We start from the raw sequence: 25275 nt of genomic DNA on the forward strand, positions 1-25275 counted from the left end.
TCTGTTGCAATTTTCTAGAGATTGCAGTTCATTTGTAAGACTGTTCCAAAGCGCTGCAGCAAAGACAGACAAGTTAGGACTACCCATAAAATATTCTTCAATTTCATTGTCATTCAGAAGTTGTGCAAAAGGATGTCGATGGAATGCCGTAAGGGAATTTTTTCATGAGGAATTGCAGTCCTCAGCAGTAAACGTGTGATGTACCTTGCGGTTTGAAGGACAATCTCTTACAACGGACATCTAAAGCAGTGACAAGAGTCGAGTCTCATTGATTAAAAAGATAACCAGCTGTATTTTAAAGTCTCTGCGGATGATAGAGAGAATCAATCAGACTTCACTGCCTATAAAGTGAATGACCGTATCTGTAAGGCAAGAACTCAGATTTAGCAAGGTTTAGCTTTACAATGTTTTAAGTACATTCAGATGTTGTTTTTTACGTTCACAAAAATATAAGAGATTTAGATAGATGAAGCTGAAAAGACTCAAGGTTTTAGCCCCCTTACTAGGTCCCACAACTTGATGACATGTTTTTGAGGGCTACATGATGCAAGGCCTATAGCTCAGCTGCCTCTAGCGCCGGGACACCCCTATTTGGGGTAGCCGTGCGCTCTACAAATTGTATTAATAATATAGACAAATGGTGAGACTGTCAACAATGTTTCAAACTAACAAGAATCATTCTATCTGATACAGAAGAGACGTGGCATAAAGTATAACAATCACAAGTCATCACAAATTGATTGCCTATAAATAGAGCAGACCCTTTGATGTCTCATCTATAACCATAGTAGACCACTATAAGAAGCATATAGTCATTGATGCCAACTTTTACTATCTTGCACTGGGCAGTTTAAAACTATGAACTATGCTTCTGTAAATTGATTTTGATTGCTACCTGACAGATGCCAACATGAAAATCCATTGGTTTGCTTTCACTAGATCTGACTTACACTCCTTTGCAGTGGTAGTGTTGGGATTGGAATGCTTTGTGTTGAGAATCCTACAGACTAGGGAGAAGGTAAACGTGGTGGGAGGTGTAAAAATACTATTAATATTTGGTATTATTTGTCCAGTAGACTGCACTTGCTGAATGATTCTTCTCTGTGTCTAGTTACCCACAAATTGGGTATATAAACACCATGAGTTATGTTTCCTGGCATTTGTCTCTGCAGTGTCCTGGAAACCTAGCTTGCAGTTGCTACAATATTGGATGAAAATTCATTCAATGGGATCCTCTTTTAAAGATGGCCCAGGAGCCATATCTGATTTATTTTTGCTCCTCACATTTGAGTTTCCATTGATGATATTTGCTTGGAATCTAACAGGTCTTTTCTCTTGGTTCTGAGTAAATTTTGTTTATCATAGTGGTCCGGGAGCCTTTTTATTGCTCAAAAATGCCAAAGGCTCCTATTGCTGACTTGGCTCTCTCAAGCAGCGTAATAGAGAACAGCTAGAGCAGACCAAGAAATCTAGATAGTAGCTATTGGTTAGAAGCTCAGAGACAGTGTGACACAATAAAAAAACAATCAACACAGGCCAATTTCGAGGTTTAGTCATAGGAGCTGATTTAGAGTTTAGTGGAGACGGAGTATCCTCTTCACCAAACTGAAGTACTTGGGTATGTTATAGATAGAGACTGCTCAGTCTCTGACATACACCTCCGACAGCCCATACCCAGTCGGATTGGCCATTTGACAGCTTGCCCAATTTAGAGTGGAAGGGCAAATGTGCAGTTTAAGGGTAGTAAGGGGCAGTGAAAACTGCTAAAGGACCCCTGCACCAAGGGAGACACCTCCCTAGGTGTGGGGTCATTAGTTTTTTTCCCCTCTCCAATAACAAGAGTCTACTTTGGGGTTTTTGTCTTTGAAAATAAAAAAACAGGATAAAAGTTTGATGCTTGGTATCGTCATGTTGAAGGAGACGTCCATCAAACTTCTAATACATTGACAGAAGCTGCAGTCACAGCAGTTCCTGCCAATGTAAGAGATGTCTGCTGGGCTGGGGAACATTTCTAGATTCTGAGGACAGGTATTTTTTCAGGGTGACGTAGACTTTTACTACGTTGCCCATACAAAGTAAAGCACATCCTCCACGGTCTAAATCAGGTCCATATATTAGAAAACATGAAGATTTTCATTTACAAAATAGATTAATAGTAAAGTAAACATTAGGCTTATCAAAGTAACTTAGAAGGCACTGGAACCTTATTGGGGTGAGACATGAACCCAGTGTTATGTCTTTCCCTCCTCCGAGTGCTACACTTAACTAAGGAAAAGGCTGGTAGTACTGCCAAATGTTTAATGCAATAGTCGCTATTTCACAGCGTTTCACTCATCAACAAGAGGGAGTTTCCAGCATATGTGCAGGTCACATGAAATAAATAAGTCTTAACAAGTCTTCACGTGTGATATCAATAACAGTGTCTCTACAAGTTCCCAGTCAAATCACCAAGGGGCACATGCATCAACCAAAATACCGGTCACAAACGGGCCGATTCGCAGAATCGGCCCCTTTGCGACCAGTATTTTGTCATTTGGGATACATCAACCCAAATGCAAATTCGCAGAATAGGTAATCGCAAATTTTGCGGTTCCCTAAATTGCAAATGCATTTAGGGAAGCGCAAATTTCGATTCCCTATTTGGAATGCAACAAGCCTTTCCTAAATGCGACTTTGCATTTAGGAAACGCTTATTACCATCAACTGTAAGTTGATGGTAATTTGCACAACTTTGAAACATGTACAAAAGTGCATTTTTCAAAGTGCCATGTGGCGCAGGGCATGTGTGTGCGCCACTTGTGCACACATGCCAATTTCAGGGGGTGCATCAGGGTGGCCTTTTGGCCCCTTGCACCCTTGAAATTGCATGCACAATTTGCAAGTACCTATTTGGTACTCGCAAATTGCGCATGCAATTCCCATTCATTCCTATGGGCCTCTAGGCCCATAGGAATGAATGGGAAGCTATTCCTTAATTGCGAATCGCAATTTGCTATTCGCAATTAAGGAATATGTAGGAATCGCTAATATTTTAGCGAAACCTACATGCATAGGCAATTGCAATTCCATAATTGCGATTCCTTAATAATCGCAATTATAGAATCGCAATTGCCTGCCTTGATGCATGTGCCCCCAAGTCTATTGTGTCAAGGAATGACTAGAGCCACTTTCGTTAAGTTTGATATGGGGTGACAGGAATTTGCGACAAACGTAATCCTAAATCAAATGTCAGGACACAATGTAGCCCCTCTGCAATCTTAACTAAAGAGGTGAAACCCCATGATGCTTAGGTAAAGTGTAATAAGGGGTTACCCTAAAGATCCTCTGGGATACAATATGGATAAAGCCTACCATGAGCGCATGACATCTTAAGAATTCTGCTCCGCCAGGGCTCCATTGAGTGGGGGTTCAGGATGTAATCCTGCAACTTCCAATCCATGCTTTCACACCACTGGGGCAATAAGTTAAGATTGCAACAAGCAGATTTACAAGTGAGCATCATCCGCTGGTCGCTCCAATGTAGGCCTCTTATTAGTATTCTTGCCTTTTGATTGCACGGGACAAGATAAAAGACTGCCCCATTTCCTTGAGTAAGCTCTTTCTCTTCAAGCAGGTCTTCATGACAGATCTGTATCAGCAGGGCCTCTCATTTTCTCCTCCAAGTTAGGGGCAATTCTTCTGCAGTGAGGGCAGTCCACCTCCACTCCTTCATGATAACGTAGGTCAGCTGGGACCCTTGGATCAGATTATTGCTGGCTGTGAGGGTCTTGAAAGTGGGGTCCATATCCTCACTGCAAGCTAGGATTTCTTCTTCAGAAGTCAAATAGGAAATAAGGCACTTTCACAAGGATGCCAGCATCCATCATAAGGCTGAGGGTACTGGAGGGAAAAGAAGTACCGAATTACAGTGCTGCCTATCAGTTCAAAGGGCATCACACGCAGGATGAAACAGGGAAAAGAGAGGGTTGAGCCGGAGGGACTAACATTCTCCTGATCCAACCCACTGGCTTCAGGGATTTAGACATTCTCATCACTGAGTAGTATGACCGCAATCTGTTCATGCTCAACAACGTAGAGTTCGAAACCGACACTCTAGAGAACTTGAGTTGCACTGACTGTCTCCTCCACCAATATGGAAGAGGGAGGCATAATGTGCCCAAAGATTAGCTCAAATGGGTTAAAGACTGACCCCTACATGATACTTTCTTACCAGTTCTTGAGTGGGATGTATATTGGTGGCAGATGGAAATCAATTCTAGGGGCATCCATCTTTTCCGCAATATCCCTCAGTGATGAGAGAAGTTGTCACAGTGAAGGCTGATCAGTTTCTCCTGGGGAATATTGTATTTTCTATGAGTTGTGGGTGTATGTGCAGTGTAGATTGCAATAACAGAATATGTGGTATCTTTTAAGTAAGACGATGGGAGAAATGTGTAGTCCGACAGCTGGCTTCCACTTTTTCTCTGGATGTGCAATATTGTCAGCAGAGCGATTTGAAAGGATGCAATAATCAGAAAATTCAAATGTAGGTGAATCTTTAAGGCAAGCAGAGTGACACAATAAAATGACAGGTTGCGTCCTGTCAGTTGTTTCTGTTGAAAGGTTTAATGAGTTCACTCGCTAAATCCATCTATGTCTGTTCAAATAATTCTTGCAGAAGGGCACGGTTTCAAAGGGAGTTTTTTCTTCATGGAGGTGAGGTCACGGTTGCCAATTTCTACACAACGAGGAAAAGGTTCTTGGATTTTTTACTTCATTATCATGCATAAAAACGCTTTAAAATATGTGAGCTCAGAATACAGCGGAGTGTGCTCTTGACTAAATACTTTATTTCACCAACACATTTTTCTTCATTATTGCGCATGAAAGCGCTTTCAAATATGTGAGTTCGGAATGCAGCGCAGGGTGGGTAAAATTATTTTTTTATATGACATTCAGCCAGCTGTGCTGCTATTCAACATGGCTCAAAGACATTGACAGCGCCAATAGCTCTCGGATTGCCGAGACCGATTTGCTTTGCCAATGCTTGTGTTATCTGGGCAGCAGACAAGGCTAAAAACACTGGATGCGCTCTTCCATTGTCATTGAGATGTGGCAGAATAGGGCAAACCACCTTATTTGAGGCATCCACTATATTATGAATGACTGATTATAGACAGGGCTCTAAAGTAAAGGTAATTTGCTGTGGAACTCGTTAAGCCAGTTAAAGCAGACTAAAACTAAGCAGTTCAATCACACTTTTTCGGCTACTTCCTCCATGTTAATCGAGTAAATATAGTCCCACAGTTATTCAAAGGCATTTTTGTGATAACCAGTGAGGTAATTTGAGACCAGAAAGGCTCTCATCGGAATTCAGGTAATGGGGACTTCCCAGTCCAGCACTAACTGAATAATAGGGCTTTTTTTATATGTATATGTTCAGTTTCTTTGTCTTTGCATGTAAGTATTGTACATTTTGTAAATGTTCATGTATATAGATCTAAAAAAAATCAATCTGTATATAATTGTGAGAAAGATGCTAAGTATAAAATAAATATTACTTACACTCACACAATTTCAAAACAGTTTAAAAATATTTGTCTTTAGGTTGGAATTACCCTTGACGTTTATGTAAAATAGAATAACACAGTTTGTCTTTAAAAATATATTTCTTAAGGGAGGAGTTAATTTATTTATCCCCTCACCTAAAAATATATGTTGCACGATTGGTCCCGAGGCATTATTTTCCTTATTACTGTTTATATACCCAGATGCCGGAGGGTTATTAATTTGGGTTCCCCCCTTGTCTTTAAGAGATTAGTAAGGGGACTGAGCGGTTTTCGTTCCATGGGGATTCCCTGATTACCCCCGCCGCATCGGCCAGCATGGAGCGGGAGTGGAGACTTGAGCGGGCTGGTTGTTCTCATAGAGCCGCTGTCCTCTTTTGTTGTCTGACTCCGTGCATGCGCAAGAACCCGAACCGGGTACTTTGTGCATTCGGTTTCGCACACTTCCAACTGAGCAAGCACTTCAGCTGTCACCTTGAAACATGCAACTGAGCTAGCAAAATGTGTGCAGGGCTTTGCCCAAGGAAAAAGTGTAGGTGGCTTCCTCCACAGCTTATGTTTGTCTGGCCGGGCAGGATTTGTTCTGCCTCTCTTGGTCTCCAGAGACCTCTTACACCTGCTTTTGGGGCTGCTTTTCCCCACTGAACCTCATCCAATCCTCATGGAAACTTGGTGCACTATCAGTATGGTGTACTACTCCAACGAGGAAGCAGGTTATATGGAATATGCCGAAGTACCCTATGAACATCAAATGGAAGAGAGGTTGGTGGAGGCACTGGATACCCATTTGCAAGATTCCATTAATAGGGCTCTTATCAGGGCTCTAAGGTCATTCACACAACCACCGACTTGCTATGGAAGGCGTGAGTTGGTTGGACCCTCTGGGGACTCTTTACCTAGTGACATCACCACCAATGAACTGGGCTTTGCCCGGAAAGCCTCTTTTGGGGGGGTGGAGGTGGGGTGGGGGATTCTTCCTCGGCAGTCGTCGACTCGCAAATTGCTGATTCGGTCCTTCGGGACCATGAATATGGGAGCACGCCTCCTCAAGGCTCTTCGGAGATCATACCCAGTGGTGTATATGTCCTCGGCATCATTTCTCCCCTCATCTGACTCTGTAGCTCCCCAAGAGGATCAGCAACTTGCGACAAGTCACAAACTTTAAGTAAAGCTCATCACTCGGCACCTGCACCTTCGTTCCACCGAGTGGGTACCTAGTATAGAAGTGCGCATTACATCCAGGACAGATCGTACAAAGGCTACTAACGTGAGGGGTGTAATACCTTGCAATCCGAAAGTCCTCGACCCTCTCTCCCGGGGAAAGTTGCAGGTATGCCATAATTGGACCCCAATCGGGTGACCTTTCTCACAAAGTTCACGGAGGACCCTAAAAAGGACTAGATAAGGCTTGGCAAGATAAACTCTTGGATCTTTCCAGGCCAATTACTAAGACCCTAGATTTGGCCGTCCAGGCGAAGGAGGCAAATGCCCAGATGGATCAAGGGGAAGTCCTTGAATGGGCTAAGTGGGCGTTGAGCCTGCTGAGCAACGCTAATTGCACGATGTCCACAGAACGCCGCAAGTCCTTCCTCATGCGGATTGACCTGAAACTTGTGAAATTGGCCACTAGGGAGGCAGACACAATAGCTCATGGTTTACTATTTGGGGACAGATTTGTCAAGGACCTTGGCAAGGATGTTGCCAATCGCTCTGCATTGAATAAAGCCAAAATGTCAGTGAGAAAAGTCTTTAACAGTGACCTTTTTGCCAGGGCCGGGACCTAGTCCGTGCTCCAGGCCATAGATTCAACCGGGCTTCACGTGGATATGCACTTAGAGGCAGAGATGCTCCCTCCGGCTCCTCCAACTTCTACCCCACCCTCAACAGAGGAGGCGTGGCCGCACCCAGCAAGGTGAGTATAAGAAACAACACCGCTGATGCCACTTATTCAGGTGAGAGTTATCCCATCTTCAGAGGCTGTGGGGGGTAGGGGAGGTGGAATGACAGTTATTCCTGCACTATTGGAGGTTATCACACAAGACACATGGATGTTGCAGACGGTTCAGGCTGGAGTTTTACTCCTCCCCTCGACAAGGAAAGCACCCCACTCCTCTTCCTTTTCCCCAAACAGAGAGCAACGAAGATGAAGAGACAAAGAGATTCTTTTGCTACACTTAAAAGGGGCAGTGGTAAGGTCTTTGTCCCATCTGCAAGGGTTTGCCAGCACAATATTTTTGGTCAAGAAGAAGGATCAGGGTTTTTGTTTGGTTCTAAACCTCAAACAGTTCAACTCTTGGATCGTGCATAGCCACTTCAAAATGGAGGAAATACACTAGCGTCGAGATCTCTTACAGGAGGGAGACTGGATAGTCTGTCTCGACCCCAAGGATGCTTACTTGGCAGTTCCCATCTCCGCCCGCTTCGAAGATGTCTCCAATTACGCTGACACCATCAGTGCTACGAGTTTACAGCCATGCCATTTGATATTTCATCAGCTCCCTTGTGTTTCACCAAATTGCTTTGTCCGGTAATCCAATATCTCCGGGAGCAGGGAGTGAGATTGATTATTGTTAGACATGGCATTTTTTGGCGTGTTTGCTGTCTTTTTGTTTTCTGACCTCCTGGTTTTTTGCTCTGTTTTTGCTGGTTTAGTGTCTCTGCGCACTTTCTCACTGCTGATCAGTGTTAAAGTGCACGTGCTCCTATGGTAAACTATGGTTATGGATTGGTATTTCCATGTTTGGCTTATTTGATTTACCTTTAAATACTTAGTACAGTGCACTGTGTGTGCCCAGGGCCTGTAAATAAAATGCTGCTAGTGGGCCTGCAGCACTGGTTGTGCCACCCATACAAGCAGCCCTTCAAAGGATTCTCAGACCTGCCATGTCGACCTGGCAAGGACACCCATTTGCCAGGCCCCAAACCTTCCCTTTTCTTACAATAAAGGCACCCCTCAGGTAGGCCCAAGGTACCCCCATGGGCAGGGTGCAGTGTATGTGAAAGGTAGGACATGTACTGTAGTGTGTGACATACCCTGATAGTGAAATACAGTGTATTTCGTTTTTCACAATTGAAAGGCTATCTGTCCCATAGGATAGAATGGGAGATACTTTCGAACATCTTACAAGTATAACTTCCCATTGGGACCAGATAGAGAAATGGAGTGGGCACCGCTGCACTTTGCACTGCAATCCTGGTCTCACCGACGACGCTGTTTGTCGCCTCCACCGAGCTGCTGCTTGCACTGTGACCTGTAGGCACCGCACTTCACACTGCTTCCCTCCACGCCACCGCCCTGGTATCCCAGATGACGACGCTCCACGCCGACATCGATGCAGCTGCTTGCACAGTGGTTCGAGGGCACAGCTCGTAAGTGATATGACACACCACCCTCATCCCGCACCGCCGCCTTGGCCTATCAACACTGGCACCATCGACTCCAGTTCATCAGCCGACGACAGCGCTTCAGCAGCGACGACAACACTGCTTGCACCATAACCTGCCAGCACCGCGACGAACACCGCATCACTTCGCAATGCAGCCCTGGTCTTACCGATGCCGCTGGACGGCCGTCACCGAGCCGGTGCCTGAACCGCGACCTAAGGGCACCACACAACGCACCGTTGCACTTCGCACAGCTGCCCGAAGCCTGCCGATGCCGACGCTCCTGACTTCAACTGTGAGGAGTTCGACCTGCAACGCGTGTGACTTCAGGACCCGACGATACCTCCACCGTCCTCCGGAACTGACACTGGCTCTTCGGAGCTCAACGAGAGGTCACTGACGCCCTGCATTTCTGAAGGTACCGTTTTGCGGGTCTTCCCGACACCGTAGCTGGCCCGTGTCGCCGCAGTCAGCCAGAACTGTTTGGATTTGTTATTCACGACGCTGTGATAGTCCCGGACGGAGCTATTGACTTCAAGGAAATTTATTTTAAGTCTAACTTTGCTTATTGATATTTTTAAGAACTGTATGGTGGATTTTCATCGTTTTTGGTCTTGTTTGCACAGATAAAATATTGAATTTTTTTCTAAAACTGGTGTGGTGCCCTTTTGTAGTGTTTTCACTGTATTACTGTTGGTTTTGTGCAAATGCTTGACATCCTCCCTCTGAGATTAGGGCTGACTGCTCGTGCCAAGCTACCAAGGCGGTGAGCAGGGGTTATTTCAGTAGTGTACCCCCTTATCCTGACTGGGAAAAAGTGTCCCTACTTGGACAGGTTTACAACCTGGCAACTAGAGACCAACATTTCTAACAATTATATATCTGGATGACATTCAGGTCATGGTGCAGAGCAGAGACACCGTTCTTCTTTACCTCTCTTCGGCTGTCCAGCTCCTTCAGTATCTCGGGTTTGTTATCAACTCTGAGAAATCGACCATGACTCCTTCCTAGACTCTAGAATTCCTGGATTTTCACGTCGATTCTATCAAGGCCCAGCTCCAGTAACGGATGTCTATCAAGAAAAAGCTGAAAGGAGTACTTGCCTCTCTGACTATATCATTGAGTAGGTCTATTGGCGTAATCCATCCAAGAGATATTTCTGGGTCCCCTTCACTATCGGGCCCTTCCAAGATTGAAGATTTTACTCCAACAGAAGGGGCTGTCCAATTTGGAGTGAATAGTGTTGTCCAAGGAAGCCAGGACGGAGATTTTTGGTGGGTAGAACACATGGATGCCTGGAACAGCAAAGCCATCTTTGCTTTGGTTAACAGAATCAGACGCAAGCCTGATGTGGCTCGGTGGAGACAGGGGCAGGTGGTGCTTCGATGAGCTTCATCTCCACATCAATTGTCTTGAGTTGTTAGCGGGGGCCTTTGCAGTTTGTACTCTATCGCCACGCAAGGCGAGTTGTTCTATTTTTCTGAGAATGGACAACGTATCTGTGGTATGATTCATCAATCGTCTGGGCGGGTCGAGATCCTGTTTTTGGTATGAGATTGCCAAGGGTTTCTGCCATTATTGTCTCCAGCATCAAATCTCGTTGATGGCGGAGTATATTCTAGGTCAGTCTAATATGATAGCGGACTGGAACTCTTAGTTCCTACGTAATTCCAGCAATTGGAGACTCCATCCCTGGGTTTTTCACAAGTTGAATCCCGCTAGGGGTTGTGCACGATGGAGCTATTTGCATCCCGCCTGAATGCCCATCTCCCAATCTTTTAAAGTTGAAGGCCGGATCCTCTGGCGGCCAACTCAGATGCTTTTATCCAGTCCTGATCGACGGGTCTTCTGTACGTGTTTACCCCCTTTTCTATGATCCAGAGGATGCTCTAGCAGGGGAGTCGGCAGACGTCGGAGTTGGTCCTAGTGACCCCTTGTTGGAAAGCCTAGTCTTGGTTTCCTCTAGCGATGTCGCTGTCTTGTGCTTCACCAGTGTGGATTTTCTCTTTCTGGGATCCTTTCTCCAACCCAATGGGTCTTCTGCACCCACTTGTGACTCAGGGGCAGTTGTCTGAAAAGCTGACGCTTCTCCTGTGTCTCATTTCATGTAGACGTGTTTTGGTTAGGAGGGTCTTGGACTTAGCAGGTAGAGTATTTACTCCCTCCGGGGTGTCTTTCTCTATTTCAAGGTGAACGAAAAATGCAGTTATCCTGCTTTCCCTCATAATCAAAAGTTATGTATGGTTAAATGCCTTAAATCCTATGAGGAGTGTAAATGTGAGCTGCGGAGAGATTCTGCTGGGCAATTGGTCATTTCTCTACAGAAACCTTTCTGCATGGTCTCCTCTGCAACTTTACCCCGATGGGTTAAATGGTTGTTGGCTGAGGCTGGTAGTGATGTATCGGTTTTGAGGGCACGCTCTGTGAGAGGGGATATGACCTCTAAAGCTTTTTCTACTGGTTCTTGTTTGAAGGACATTATGGCTGCGGTTAACTGGTCTTCTGATTCCACTTTTAAAGTGTTTTATTATAAACCTATTGTGGATGTTGCATCGATGGTGGTGGCTCAACTTTAAACTAGCATAATGAGAAGTCTCCAGTCCTGCCATAGAATGAAAATGTTTCTAGCTGACACACCAAGAATTTTAAATTCTATTAAGGACATGGAGGCAATGATTGTCCCACACTAGGAAACTAAAGTCTGTTTAAATGTTGTCCTGTTAATTCTACATGTTATAGCTGTTTTTGTGATGCATTGTTTCATTGTTTTTATGGCTATTTCATTTTCCCACCCGTGATTGATTAAGATATCTTTAAGGGATTTGATATTATTTGCAATATTTTCTTTTCGGGAACAGATGTTAAATCGGCTTGAAGTTGGCTACTGTGTTGCTGGTGGGTGATCAGTTATATCACTGCAAAGGAAGTTCGACTTTGCCTTTTGGATTCAGTTCTCCCTGTGGATTGGGGATATTGGTGTTCGGCTGAAGGTTCTTATTGGACTCAGGTTTTTGAGGCCTTGTGTTGATGTCCCCAAAGAAAAGAGGACGGACTATGGTCATATTGAGATATATATAGGAAGGCATGCCCCCTATGACTGGATGGGACATTGGGCTGTTGGGGCTCTTGGAATATGTAGTTTAAAGTTGTATTCGTGTTTGATGGGCTACTGTGATTTTCTCAGTAAAAAACACAGAGAACGATAATCCTTGCCTCCGTGTCCTTAATTGAACTGAACATTTTTGGTGTGTCAGCTAGAAAGGTTTTCATTTAAAGACAAGTTCGGCTACTGGTGGACCTTATATGGGCGGGCAAACAGAGCAGAGTTGAAATAGGCACATTAAAGCGACAACGTGAGGGTTGGAAGGACCAGATATGGAGCTGGCCTATAGGGCAGCCCACCTAAATCATGTGGTTCAGTGGTTGGATGAAGGCAACAACTGGGAGAAGAGGTATCAAAACTGTACACAAAAAGAGGAGCTGCTGCCAAATCGCTGATGAGGGGAAGGGGAATACCAAAAAGTCAGGTCTGTTTGCTGCACATAGGAAAGGGCGATTACATTGATCCTTAGACGACCCCCATTTGCACCAGAAAGGCAGATTTGGTGTATTCATTCATTTGCACACATAGCCACCACTATGTCAGCTGACAGTTGGAAGCATGAGGAGCTGCATAACCATGGCGGATTTATAGCCCGATAAAAGGTTTATCACCTTTGAGGGAGCACAGGACACTCTCAGGATTGGCAGTGGCCAATTTCTGCAATATGCAATACTGGCCACATGATCATGGGTATATGGACATCTTTCCCAGACACTCCTCTGCAAACCTAGACCATAATAACATTATTGGCTGTCCACCGGTTCAGACACCTGTTTCTAATCTCTATAGAGCACTATGGGCGGACAAACCAAGGTCCTGAAAGTCTTAGACAAGTAGCGAGCCTAAAAGGACGGCCACTTTATTGACAAAGCGTCGCTGCGTTGGGAGGTCCGGTCTGTGTCTAGTAATGCATACTTCAAATTAATACAGTACAATTATGTCCATATGACATACCTTACACAAAATCTACCCAAATAAATCTGCACAATGAGGGAGGTTCCAAATGGTCGGTCGCAGATTTCCTCCATGTTATTTGGAACTGCCCAGTCATACATGCTTACTAGGAGGCGAAAGCTCAAAGGATAGGCAGATATGTAATAGGTGGTTCAGCACTCATGATAAAGCAGTATATTCTGGACATTCTCCCACAAGGGGGAATGGGAAAGTGAATGAGGACAAAGTTTTCAAGGTTGAGCAATATATTGGCCAAGAGAAACATAGCAATACAATGGCTGAGCCCTGGGTCAGTGACATGCTAGTATGAGCAGCAGCAGAACAGTCCCAAATGAGGAGGGTTCGACAAGATGACAAGCTGTCGGATGACTTGCTTGTATGGGGCAAATTGATACAGACTATTTCTGACGCACTGCAAACTAGATCCCCGTGAGGGGAGATAGAACTAGATTTCTTCATGTGTGATGCTGCGGCCACAGAAGTGGATGATATCATAATTCTCCTACTAGACACAGGACTGCATTGTGCTTCTGAAAGATGCGCACAGAGGGAGGTGTTGGAGAGTTAGACCTTGGCTTCTATAACTTATTACAATGGAAAATATTAAGGAGCTGTCTCTATGTTTTGAGGTGCCGGTTGAACAACTGAGGGACCTGTCTTAGAGCATTAACTGTTTGAAGTGCCAAATTACCACAAACAAACTAATAATGAGAGATTGACTGCTTGGCTACTTTTGCTAAGTTATGGGGAAGCATCAAAGACGCAAAAAGGGGGTCATAGCCTTGTTTTGGAAAAGTGTTTGCATTTGTACATGGTGTATTATTGCTGGGTTGAGGGCAAGCTGTTTGCTTCTCCTTACTGTACTGCTCGCAGATATCTATCCAACCCAATGCATTTTTCAACCACTTTACAAAACTTGTATGGTCTTGTTTGGCAGGGAAACATCCAAACTTCCCAGCTTTATTTGGATCTTTGGTGCCATTTGCAGGGACTTTTTGGCAATAGTATGGTCAACAAAGCAGCAATGTTTGTCAGTCTCTATCTTCTTCCATTCTAACAGAAATCCCAGTTGAACAATCTGAAATACACTAACAGATAAGGAATCACCAGTTCCCCATTTGAAACTACAAAATAAAGAGATTTGACATTTATCTTTGGTTTTCATCCTCACCATCTAATTTTACTGATGGCCAACTGAAGTTGTTTTAACATCGAAGTTAGAATCAGGAGTGGGACTGTTCGAAAACGACAGTGAATTTTGGGGAGCACTATCGTTTTCATTGCTGCAATCCTACATAACCAGGAAAAGTGACGTTTGTGCCACTGTTTTAGGCCTCTTTATATATCTGCTAATAAAATACGATACCGCTGCAGGGGTCCATTGTATAAGGAACAGCACTTGGAGCCTGGACTTCTAATCTGGTGGGCCACGTGAGACCAACACTTCAGATTATGAAAGGTTCACTTTTAATCCTGAGAATTTGCCAGTCTTTCAGATCATTCAGCAGTTAGGACAAGGAGTGTGGCGGGTGTAATAGTTTAAAGCATTATATCATGAGTAAACATGGTAAATTTGAATGTGTCTGAGACAATTTTCATCACCTTGCTTACATTGCCTCATCTTATTTGATTTACAAGAGGTTCAACAGGGAAGACTGATGATAAAAGTCACCCCGGTCTATAGACCCTTTTAACCGTTATATTGTGAACGGCTGTACCATTTACTATACTGTAAGACCTGGTGGACTAGTAGCTAGCCACAAGTCATGTCCAAAAGTGTGGGCCTCAGCAAAGGCGTCCAAACAAGCAGTGCAGATATAACCAACTGCTTCAATCAAGTGCAGAGTAAGGAATTTTGCTGATGCTTTGGACATTTTCTATTATCTGAAGAATGTTTTTATTGTCACCACACAGGCACCCTTGACAAAGGTTGCTGGATCCAGAGATACCAGGTCTGGCATCAGTTGTGGTAGTCTAGTGGTTACGTCCCTCATGAACAGTTGGGAACTAATATTTAACAGCAGTATCGGTCCATGTGACCCGCACTGCAATGGGCCCTTGTCAGGTTTAAGAATAACAGTGATCACTTCATCACACATCAAAGCCAATAAATTGCCTAATTTGACAGTGAAGATAAATAGCTTCCCTAGAATTGTGCCAGTATTTAGCAAAAAGTCTTGTAGAAACCTTATGAAGCCATACAGTCCTGGTGCATACCCACCTTTAGTTTATGTAAGCCTCCTATGGCTTCATCAAGCACTATTCAACTAATATTACTGCCTGTGGAGCCAGTACCACCTGGCGGCAATATGCGAAAATATGCTTTAGCATTCGTTTCCTCAACTGACATTGCATCACAGAGCCATTGGTAACATGTTGTTTGAAAGGTTTCTACAATGGCTTTGTCTCCTAATATTGCTTGTGTGTAGCGATTGTGTCTTTCCCAAACAGTCCCTTGATTTCTTTTCGCCCAGCTTTGTAACTGTTAACATAAAATTGTTCCTAGTTCTCACCAATGCGTATTGTGCCTTGTTAAAACCTAAAGCCTGCCCTTAGAAGCAAAATGGTAAGAGCTTATGCCATGTTTTAGATAATTGTGTTAATTTGTCATCCTCCGTCAATTTAAGCTGATTTCGAAGGATTGCTCAAGCTGCATCCCTTTCCTTTAGTATTTCTCCTTCTGCCTCAACTACTGTTCCCTCTCCATTTGGGATGCCTCTGACCTCTTTTGCCAAGTCAGACTTTCTCCAACTAAAACTATCTGCTAAACAGGCTTGAGTGCCTTTCCATTCATCATAGCAAACATAAGGTTTCTGAGTTCAAGAGAAGCACTTCCTCACTTACTATAAGGGCAGCTATAGGGAAGAGGACAGGGCATGGCTACGACGGGGTATGGAATGGCTGCCTGTTGAGGGAGCTCCGTAGGCCAGGCTCTACAATCTGGCAAATACCTACGTTTCAGAGTACCTGCACCGATAAAAATCGTCTGGTGAATGCCCCGGGCACAATTGGTGGCACTCAGGTGTTATTTGGTCAGCGGGAACTCGTCGGACCGAGTGGTGACGCAGAGGTCAAGCCTGCAGGGAAATGGCGGCCAGGCTGCAAAGCCGGAATGTCCGGCCCTGAAGAGCTGAACGGATGGAGCCTTGCGTCCTTGCGTGCGGATCCTTTGAGCTGTGAGCCGGGTTGCGACTGCCCTGGATTACATTACGGACAGCGGACCCTAGGTGCATTGGGAGCCGGGGCGCTGACTGGCGAGAGAGCGCTCTGGAGGACTGGCTTCGGCGGTGTGGAGGAGAGGCTGTGCCCTGGAGACTACAGCGAGACCGCGATATTGCCTGGCGTGGCACCCGCTTAGAAGGCCTGCAGTGGTGCGATGAGTGGGATGGGGGCCGCTTGCTGCATTGGGTCACGGCGGGCCCGCGCGGCCGGGCCTGGGCGCCCTCGGGCAATTGCTCTTAGGGGGCCCGGGCGCACCGGAGCAGGCTGGTCGGGGTATTGAGGCCGCATCTACTTTCCCACCAGAGGGGCACACAGCCTAATTGTGCTGCTACGGGTGTGGTGGTACCGGTGGTTTGACTCTGGGGACATTCTGGTCTACCTCGGCGGGCCCGAGTTACCTGGGGCCCTGCTGGTGCCTCCGCCCTGGGCTGAGGGTTGGTGCTGGGCCCTATGTGCTGGGACTTTGCGGGCTACCGGACTAGTGTGCTGCTGGGGCTGGTTTCTGGCTTCTATCTCTGTGGATAACCGGCTTTGTGGCGAAGGTATTGTAGCGGCCTGCAAGGTCGATTTGGGCAACGTGCTGCGCTGTGTACAGGAGAGCACGCCGATTTGCAATGGGAAAGCTTTTTTGTTGCCGTATGGAGCTCACACTGGTATGTACTGGATTTGTGGCGGACTGGCGGCTTGGGCTTGTATTTCGCCTGTGCGGTCCACGCCGTGGTGGCTGACGCGTGGATTGCCAGAGGATCGTTCCCTAACATATTGCCCAATGGCTGGGTGTTTGGGGTCTTTGTTGCATCACCGGGGGTGTTCCGGAGTACCATCTGCCTGCATACAGTCACTACGCTGGTCGCGACCCCGGAACAGATAGTAGTGCTCTATGCTCATGCGGACTGGGCAAGGAGGACACGGTACCCGACTGGTGTCTGGGCGAGTGCTGGAAATCTCTGTCACTAAGGAAAAACCTGACCCCAGGCAGCCGAAACTCCTATTCGAAAGCAAACGAAATACGCGCGCAATGGAAACCATGGCGGAGCTTGCTGCGACACAGGGTGCGTCAGAAACTGTGGAGAGTCCGGAGGATGACACGAGAACCATCCTGCTGGAATTGCGTTCAGGCTTGAAAACTATAGACAGTAAGATTGACGCGCTCACTTCAAGCTTAGATGTGGTAAAAAAAGAAGGTGGACGCACACAAACTCAGGCTCGATGTCCTGGAAAACAGACTATCGGACACGCAGGATTTGCAGGCGGATACTGCACATGAAGAGAGTGTTGAAGGTCATAAAGGCTAAAAACGAAGATTTGGAAGCGCGTTCCCGCCGGAACAACCTTCGTATAATCGGCCTGCCAGAATCTTCAGCAATATCAAAAATTGAGCCTTTCATTGACAATCTGTTGCGCAAACTGTTTGCCCCTGTGCTGTCTGCAGTCATGATAGTGGAGAGGGCGCATCATTCTCTGGATCCTCGACCCAAGCCGGGCGCGCCGCCACGTCCGATCATTGCACGCCTTCTAAACTATGCGGACAGAGATGCTATATTACGGGAGGCTAGAGCCAAGAGTCCTATAAATCACAAGGGAAACAATTTGTCCTTCTTTCCGAAATATAGTCCGGCTGTACAGGTGGCCCGCAGAGAATTTGTGCCGGCAAAAAAGATTCTGCAGTCTGCCTCTGTCCCATACGCCATGCTATATCCTGCTAAATTGAAAATAACTCATGACGGTCAGACGCATTTCTTTACAGACCCTAAGTCAGCCTTGAAATTCACGAAACACATCTGCCCCAATAGATGTCGCCTGGGTGGCTCAAAAAGCCCGTCAGCATCGCCACATCCTGAGGATGCGGACCACTAATTGATGTTATTATGTTTGTATGGATCTGATTGAAAATATGACTGTCTCTTACGATCTGTTTGGCGCAGGATCAGTTAAGAGGCAGATATAGTACTGTTGCGTTTTTGAATAATGTTATAATGTTACTGAGTGCCGGGGATCCCGGATGTAGATCCCGTTCATGTTTTATGGTGCAATGGCATAAACTACTGCTGCAGCCTGGCCACCTCACCGCAAGGTGGGTGTTTACCGCCATTCCCCCCCCCAACCCCCCCAGCAGGAGTTCCCCTATTGTATAGTTCTTCTATGGAGGACTAGGTGAATAGTGGGGAGGGGGGTCAGTCTCGACCTAATTGGGAGGTTGGAGTGGGAGGGGGGAGGTTGGGTAGGGGGATTGGGTTTGTGTTGCTTTTTGTTTTGTTTAATGAGGTCTTGATGTCTACATTAGGAGATGGAGATTATTGTGGGTCCGAATTGTGTAGTATTGCTGAAAAATTCTTATATAAGTACAATTCATATTTTGTGTCAACTGCAGATGTTGGAATCGACCATGGGTGAAAGTTATAGATTATTAACTTGGAACGCTAGAGGGTTGAACTCCCCAAAGAAAATACGTCAGGTGTTTGCTTATTTGTCCCGTCATGGTACGCACATTGCCCTACTGCAGGAAACGCATTTAACCAAATACACAGAGCGTAGTATTGCACTTAAATGGGCCGGATATAGGCTTGCCTCTTCATACTCCTCATATGCTAGGGGTGTGCTCATTCTGGTCAGGCGAGGCACTGCATTTACTCCACTGCGTACATACATAGATGAGGAGGGGCGCTATGCGATGGTTCAGGGTAAACTGGGGAATTCTATTGTAACCATAGTAAACATATATGGCCCTATTGCAGACGACCCAGAGTGCTTTTTGAGAATGTATACCAAACTAAGAGCATGGCCCGAGGCAGCCATTGTATGGGGGGAGACCTCAACACTTACTTGGACCCTGACCTAGATAAATCTAATCCACTGACAAACCGCACCCCTAGAGTGGCTCAAAGTGTCCATAATGCCATATTGGAATTTGGGTTGATCGATGTCTGGAGGGTGCGCAATGGCTCAATTAGAGAGGGTACGCATGCCTCACCGATGTACAATAGCTGGTCTAGGTTAGATTACTGGCTGCTGGGGGGGATGCGGCTGAATGGGTGACAGCGGTCGCTAACTCCTGTGCACATTGTCAGATCATAACCCTGTAAAACTGGATATCACAATCCCGACGGCAATACATCGCCCTTTTACATGGCGGCTGCGCTCAGAGGCCTTATTAGATCCACTATACGAATCCACTGTTCAAACGGCCATAGAACAATATTTCGAACTTAACAAGGGCTCGGTGGATAGCTCCTCCACATTATGGGAGGCTTTCAAGGTGACGATTCGGGGAGTGTGCATTGGCACGATTGCCGGCATACTGAAGGAGCTCAGAACCCAACTGGCTTACATAGAGACCACGCTTCAAAATCTAGAACGTAGTTACACCGCTGCCCCATCGGCCGACACTCTATCTCGCATACATGAGTTAATATTGGAATAGGATGCTCGGGCTGAATCTGAGATAAGATATGTTTCGCGCAGACATACGGCACGTAGATATGGAGAAGTGGGGAGATCAAGTTGCAATCTGGCCAATAAAATCAGGTATCGTGCGGAACAACCTCACATTGATAAGATCACAGACTCTCATGGGGGAGAACACTATAATCCGCTCAACATTACTAAGCAATTCCATGCTAATCTCTACACTTCTAAGGGGGGAGCTGAATCTCCTGAGATGGAGAGCTATCTTGAGGATGTGGCATGCGCTTGGCTGTCGGATGTCCACAGGGAATATTTGAGTCAGCCAATAGATGCTGAGGATATTAAAGCTGCGATCAATGCCCTACCAAATGCGAAAGCACCTGGGCCTGATGGCCTCACCACTGAATTTTATAAAGCCTATGCTGACCTACTTACCCCTTACCTGCTGGAGGTGTATGCCGAAGCACATGATTCTGGTATTCTACCCCCCTCGCTTCGGCAGGCGTTGATTATCACATTGCATAAAAAGGATAAGCCTCCGGATCAGTGCGATTCGTACAGCCCGCTATCACTGATTAATATAGACGCAAACATTCTTGCCAAAATCCTTGCCATTAAATTACAGTCTCTGATGCCATGCTTGGTTCTACCGGACGAGTCGGGTTTCATACCCGAGCGCTCTACATCGCACCATCTTCGCAATGCTCCATGTACTGGAACCGAGCCTGTCAGCGGTGGCGGTGATGTGAGATGCTGCTAAGGTCTTTGACTCGATCGAGTGGAAGTATATGTTTTTTGTCTTGCAGCGCATGGGGTTCCCGTTAATCTTTACAAAGTGGGTTATGTTACTATATGCGGATCCATCGGCCCGTGTGCGGGTGGGCGGACTGATGTCGGAATCATTTGCTATTGAGCGAGGAACCCGACAGGGATGTCCTCTGTCCCCACCGCTTTTCGCTCTCGCAATAGAACCTCTGGCATGTGTGATACGGTAAAGACATAGGGAAACAGCCTTGAACTTTAACTACTGCCCAGTCGCCATATCATTATATGCGGATGACATGGTGAGCCCTCTCGATATCTGGCGCAGCTACTGCGAGAATATGTTAGATTTGGCTTGTTGTCCGGACTGGCTGTAAATTGGGATAAGTCCACCATTATTCCCTTGACGGAATTCACGACCCAGCCTGATATGGAATTTCCGCTGGTCTGCAGAACCAGTCAAATACCTTGGGGTCTGGATCCACCGTGATCCAGACGTGGTTATTCGCGAACATTACGGATGGGCCTACAGCACTCTAGATCAGCAAGTCGTTAACTGGGTAACTTTGCCGCTATCTCTGGCGGACCGCATTGCGATCGCGAGAATGGTGGTTTTGCCGTGCTTTTTGTATCTGTTTACCAAGATACCGCTCATCCTAACGAAGGGATTTTTTGACAACCTCCGCAGGACTTTACTTAGATTGGTCTGGGGGGGCAAGCATGCCCGGGTGAGCTGGTCTGTCCTTACACGCGATTATGATAAGGGGGGATTCGGTGTGCCGGATCTACATGTCTACTATCTGAGTGCTCAGGCTCAGTATGCGTCCTTTTGGGTCAGACCGCATGCATTCACCCCTCATGTTGCAGTGGAGGAAGGGGATGCCTCCCCTGTTCCTCTACACAGTTGCTCACACACACGAAGCGTGGAATTCCGAAAACGGACATTAACACAATAGATACAACGATAGCTGCTTGGCAGGCGATAGGGAGACTGGCTCACAAGTTACCCATATATGCCCCGGCCATGCACATAGAACACCATGCTGCGCTATCAGTGACTCACGAGGCTGGCTCGATGCGGCTCTTAAAAGAGGCAGGTTTACAGATGATGCAAGATCTGTACCCAGAAGGGACGTTCCACACCACAGACACACAGCAATACATAAGCAACCCCACACTGCTATTCCGCTTCGCGGTTCACAGGCTTAGACACGCAATTAGAACGCACTATGTCACGTATCCCCTTGAGCCCCCCACACTGCGCTCCTTGCAACTGGTCCTAACTACCCCCACCAATAAGAAACTGATCACTAGATTATATAGAACAATACGTGACAAGAGTAGTGATGGACCTTACAAAAGTTGGGAGAGATGGAATGACAGTCTGATCTCCCCGATATAAGTGGCAGATTGGGAACATATATGTGGTCGGACGGGTAAATTCGCTTCGAATGGAAATTTACGTATAATAAATTTCAAGTATATACATCAGGTGTATTATACGCCAGTGAGGTTACACCGCTATGCGGGGATGTGGAATTCCTAAAGCCCGACGCCCGGGACATATTGTTTGGGGTCAAGGGCAACAAGTTTTCATGTGTATTTTGTCCTTGGGACAAGTAGGCACAACTCCCTCCAGCACAAAACCTTTGGCTGCCAGTTTGCAGTACTACATTATGGATCAGGGAAGGGCATTGTCTGCAGCCAAGTTAATATTTGTGTCCATGTCATAATGCTGTTCAAACTTGTATTTATGGTTCATTAATGCAAAGCCTTTATTATTAGGGTGAGCACTAAAAGTAGATGTTGTAAGCTCGGCTGCACTACTGACAGTGATTCCAGTATAAATGTGTACACATGTTTTCAAAGTTTAGTAATATGAGGCTATGTACAATGCTCCCAGAATGCCCTCTGATTACATGCAAATATTTGCAGAAGCTTGATAGCAAGAGTGATGATTCTTTACTTTCATACTAAAATATTCACAAAAATATGCAAGTAGGGGAAAAAAACATTTTGCTAAACTACTGTAAGATTTTATGTACCATATCTTTGCAGCATCATTTAGTAACATGTTGATGTATGCTTGTATTTCCCCAAAATATTCATAATGGAAAATCAGTGTAACCAGTTTAAATACGATTATGGGGAACAAAAATAAACAAGAATTGACAAAGCCAGTAGGTCTGAAATTGGTGGTCAGCCTTTTGGTTTTGTCAATGCGTGACTTGTTTAGGCATGGTTTTTGTAAAACCTTATCAGTGTGGGAGCTGCTGGGCCCTCAACATTCTAACAAGCTTTGGCAAAAGCAAAAATAGTTTTTGGTCTCAAAAGCACACACTGCCACAGCAGTTCCGTGCACTGAACAAAACTACTTTGTGTGCCAATATGCTCCTTTTAAAACAGCAGAAAAGGGTCACTCACAGAGAAGCCAGCTGATAGACCGAAAGAGAGAGAGAGAGAGACACGGAATTTTATTAAACACAAAAGGTCATGGTTAACGCAAGGCCTAATTAGAGGCCCAATTATTAAAGAAAGTCTCAAAAGTGCATCCATGGTATATATCCTTGCATTAACTGCATATATACAGTTTCCATGAATTCACAATAATTTACAGAAGTAGAACAAGAAATAGTACTCCTAGAAAATATTTGTGAACTGCATTTTAGCATGAGCAAATGTGCATGTGTAGATTTGCTCATGTGAAAATCTGCATGTTTCAAGTTCACTTTCCCTCCAAACACTTTTTTTCCCAACCCTGGAAAAAGTTTTACATCTGCGACTGTCGGGAGTAAATTTCAAACCTTTTTCAGTATGGGAAAAGAGTTGGTGAAAACCGTTAAAAAATGCAAGTTAGTAGGTTTGCACAGACTCAAAAGGGCATTCCAACCCTTGAACTATTGCTTACCACTACCTTCAGCCCCAGTATGTTGACCTGCAGAAACGTAGCAACATAAGGGAATTGCTGGTGTTCAAATCCTACTATGGTTCGAGCCCTGGCATAGTTAGAAAGGCTATTTCAGAACTGTTTATATAATAAGATTGCTGCTGTAATTTGTTGCCGCATTACATGGCATAAAAGGGACAAGTGGATTTTGTTACAGGACAAGTAGATTTATGAAGCAACCTGCCCCAATGACAAGTAGATATTTCATTAAATTCCACACCCCTGCCGCTATGGATTGCGTGACTCTAGTCGCTGCGTGAGGTGTGGTCAACATGAAGCAGACTTCTTACACCTTGCATGGGAGTGTAGAAGGGTAGCCTGTTACTGGTCTGCTGTGGTGCGGGATATAATAGAAATGTCGGGCTGGAGATTCAATGCACACCCCTTGTGTGTTTATTGTGCTGTGTTCCACATGCGAAGGGGGTGGTGGGCCGATTTGTACGCCTAGCACTGCTAATGGCTAAACGTAGGGTAGCCATTACATGGGGAGGGAAACCTAAATGGAGGCCAGCCATTGGAGGAGAGGGGCGTCTGTCCATTTAAGCCCCGTCTTTTTCGGATTAGGGGGCTTGTTTTTTACTTTCTTTCTCTCCTCTGGATTGTAAACATTCCAGCCAATGGCAAGAGGAGAGAAAGAAAAACACGCACCCGAATCCAAGGCATTTCTGCTTGACCTCGGAGAAAGGCGGTGGTGTTCATGGCGTCATGAACATCACCCTAAGTCAAAACACCCCCGTAACCTCGCGCCTCCACCGCTGTTTTTCCCGTCTCTCCCTTCCCAGCTGCCCCCTGCACACACTCCTCCCCTCGCTCCACCACTCCAGCCCTCCATAACCCCCTCCCTGGCTGGCCACCTCCTTGCTCCAGTTGCTTGCCCGGGCTCCTGTGTGTGTGTATTTCGTAGTGTGTCTGAGTTTGTTTGTGTGTATTTCCTAGTTTGTCTGAGTTTGTGTGAGTGTATTTCTTATTTCTTCAGGTGGGTCTGGGTTTTTTCTCTTGCCTTTTTTTTCTCTTTTAGCGTGTTCTTCACCATGATGTCAAAGACAAGGGGGGGGGATCGCTGCCTGATGTGGCAATTCGGAGAGGCAAGCGGTAACAGGTATCTGCGGGTGTTCCTGTAGACTGGCATAGTACCTGGGCTCACCCGCGCGACTGCTGGCGGTGTACAGCGGCAAGCTGGATAAACGAGCACGAGGGAAACTAATTCGAACCGAGCCACGAGTCTGTTAAGTTCAGGCGTAGAGCGTGGTCACAGACATAGAAAAGAGACGTACACCCCAGAGACATAAATAAACTACTATTGACAGAGGAAGAAAGACTTAACTCAAAAGATATGGAAGACAGACCCCACAATTCTCATTGCGATCGCAGAGTTCTAGTGTTTTAAAACGTCCTGGTCTTTATTTTAATTTTTTTAAGTCAGCAACAAAAGAACCAAACAGTACTCAGGTGTATTATACGCCAGTGAGGTTACACCGCTATGCGGGGATGTGGAATTCCTAAAGCCCGACGCCCGGGACATATTGTTTGGGGTCAAGGGCAACAAGTTTTCATGTGTATTTTGTCCTTGGGACAAGTAGGCACAACTCCCTCCAGCACAAAACCTTTGGCTGCCAGTTTGCAGTACTACATTATGGATCAGGGAAGGGCATTGTCTGCAGCCAAGTTAATATTTGTGTCCATGTCATAATGCTGTTCAAACTTGTATTTATGGTTCATTAATGCAAAGCCTTTATTATTAGGGTGAGCACTAAAAGTAGATGTTGTAAGCTCGGCTGCACTACTGACAGTGATTCCAGTATAAATGTGTACACATGTTTTCAAAGTTTAGTAATATGAGGCTATGTACAATGCTCCCAGAATGCCCTCTGATTACATGCAAATATTTGCAGAAGCTTGATAGCAAGAGTGATGATTCTTTACTTTCATACTAAAATATTCACAAAAATATG

At 45.6% G+C, this 25275-nt stretch overlaps 1 protein-coding gene across 1 annotated transcript in view; it reads right to left on the reverse strand.

Moving 5' to 3' along the window:
* PYCR1 (pyrroline-5-carboxylate reductase 1) overlaps positions 1 to 25275 on the reverse strand; it is a 168464-nt gene that overhangs the window by 82200 nt on the left and 60989 nt on the right. The window lies entirely within an intron of this gene.

The sequence above is a fragment of the Triturus cristatus genome, chromosome 7, assembly GCF_964204655.1.
Source record: "Triturus cristatus chromosome 7, aTriCri1.1, whole genome shotgun sequence".
Taxonomy (NCBI): Eukaryota; Metazoa; Chordata; class Amphibia; order Caudata; family Salamandridae; genus Triturus; species Triturus cristatus.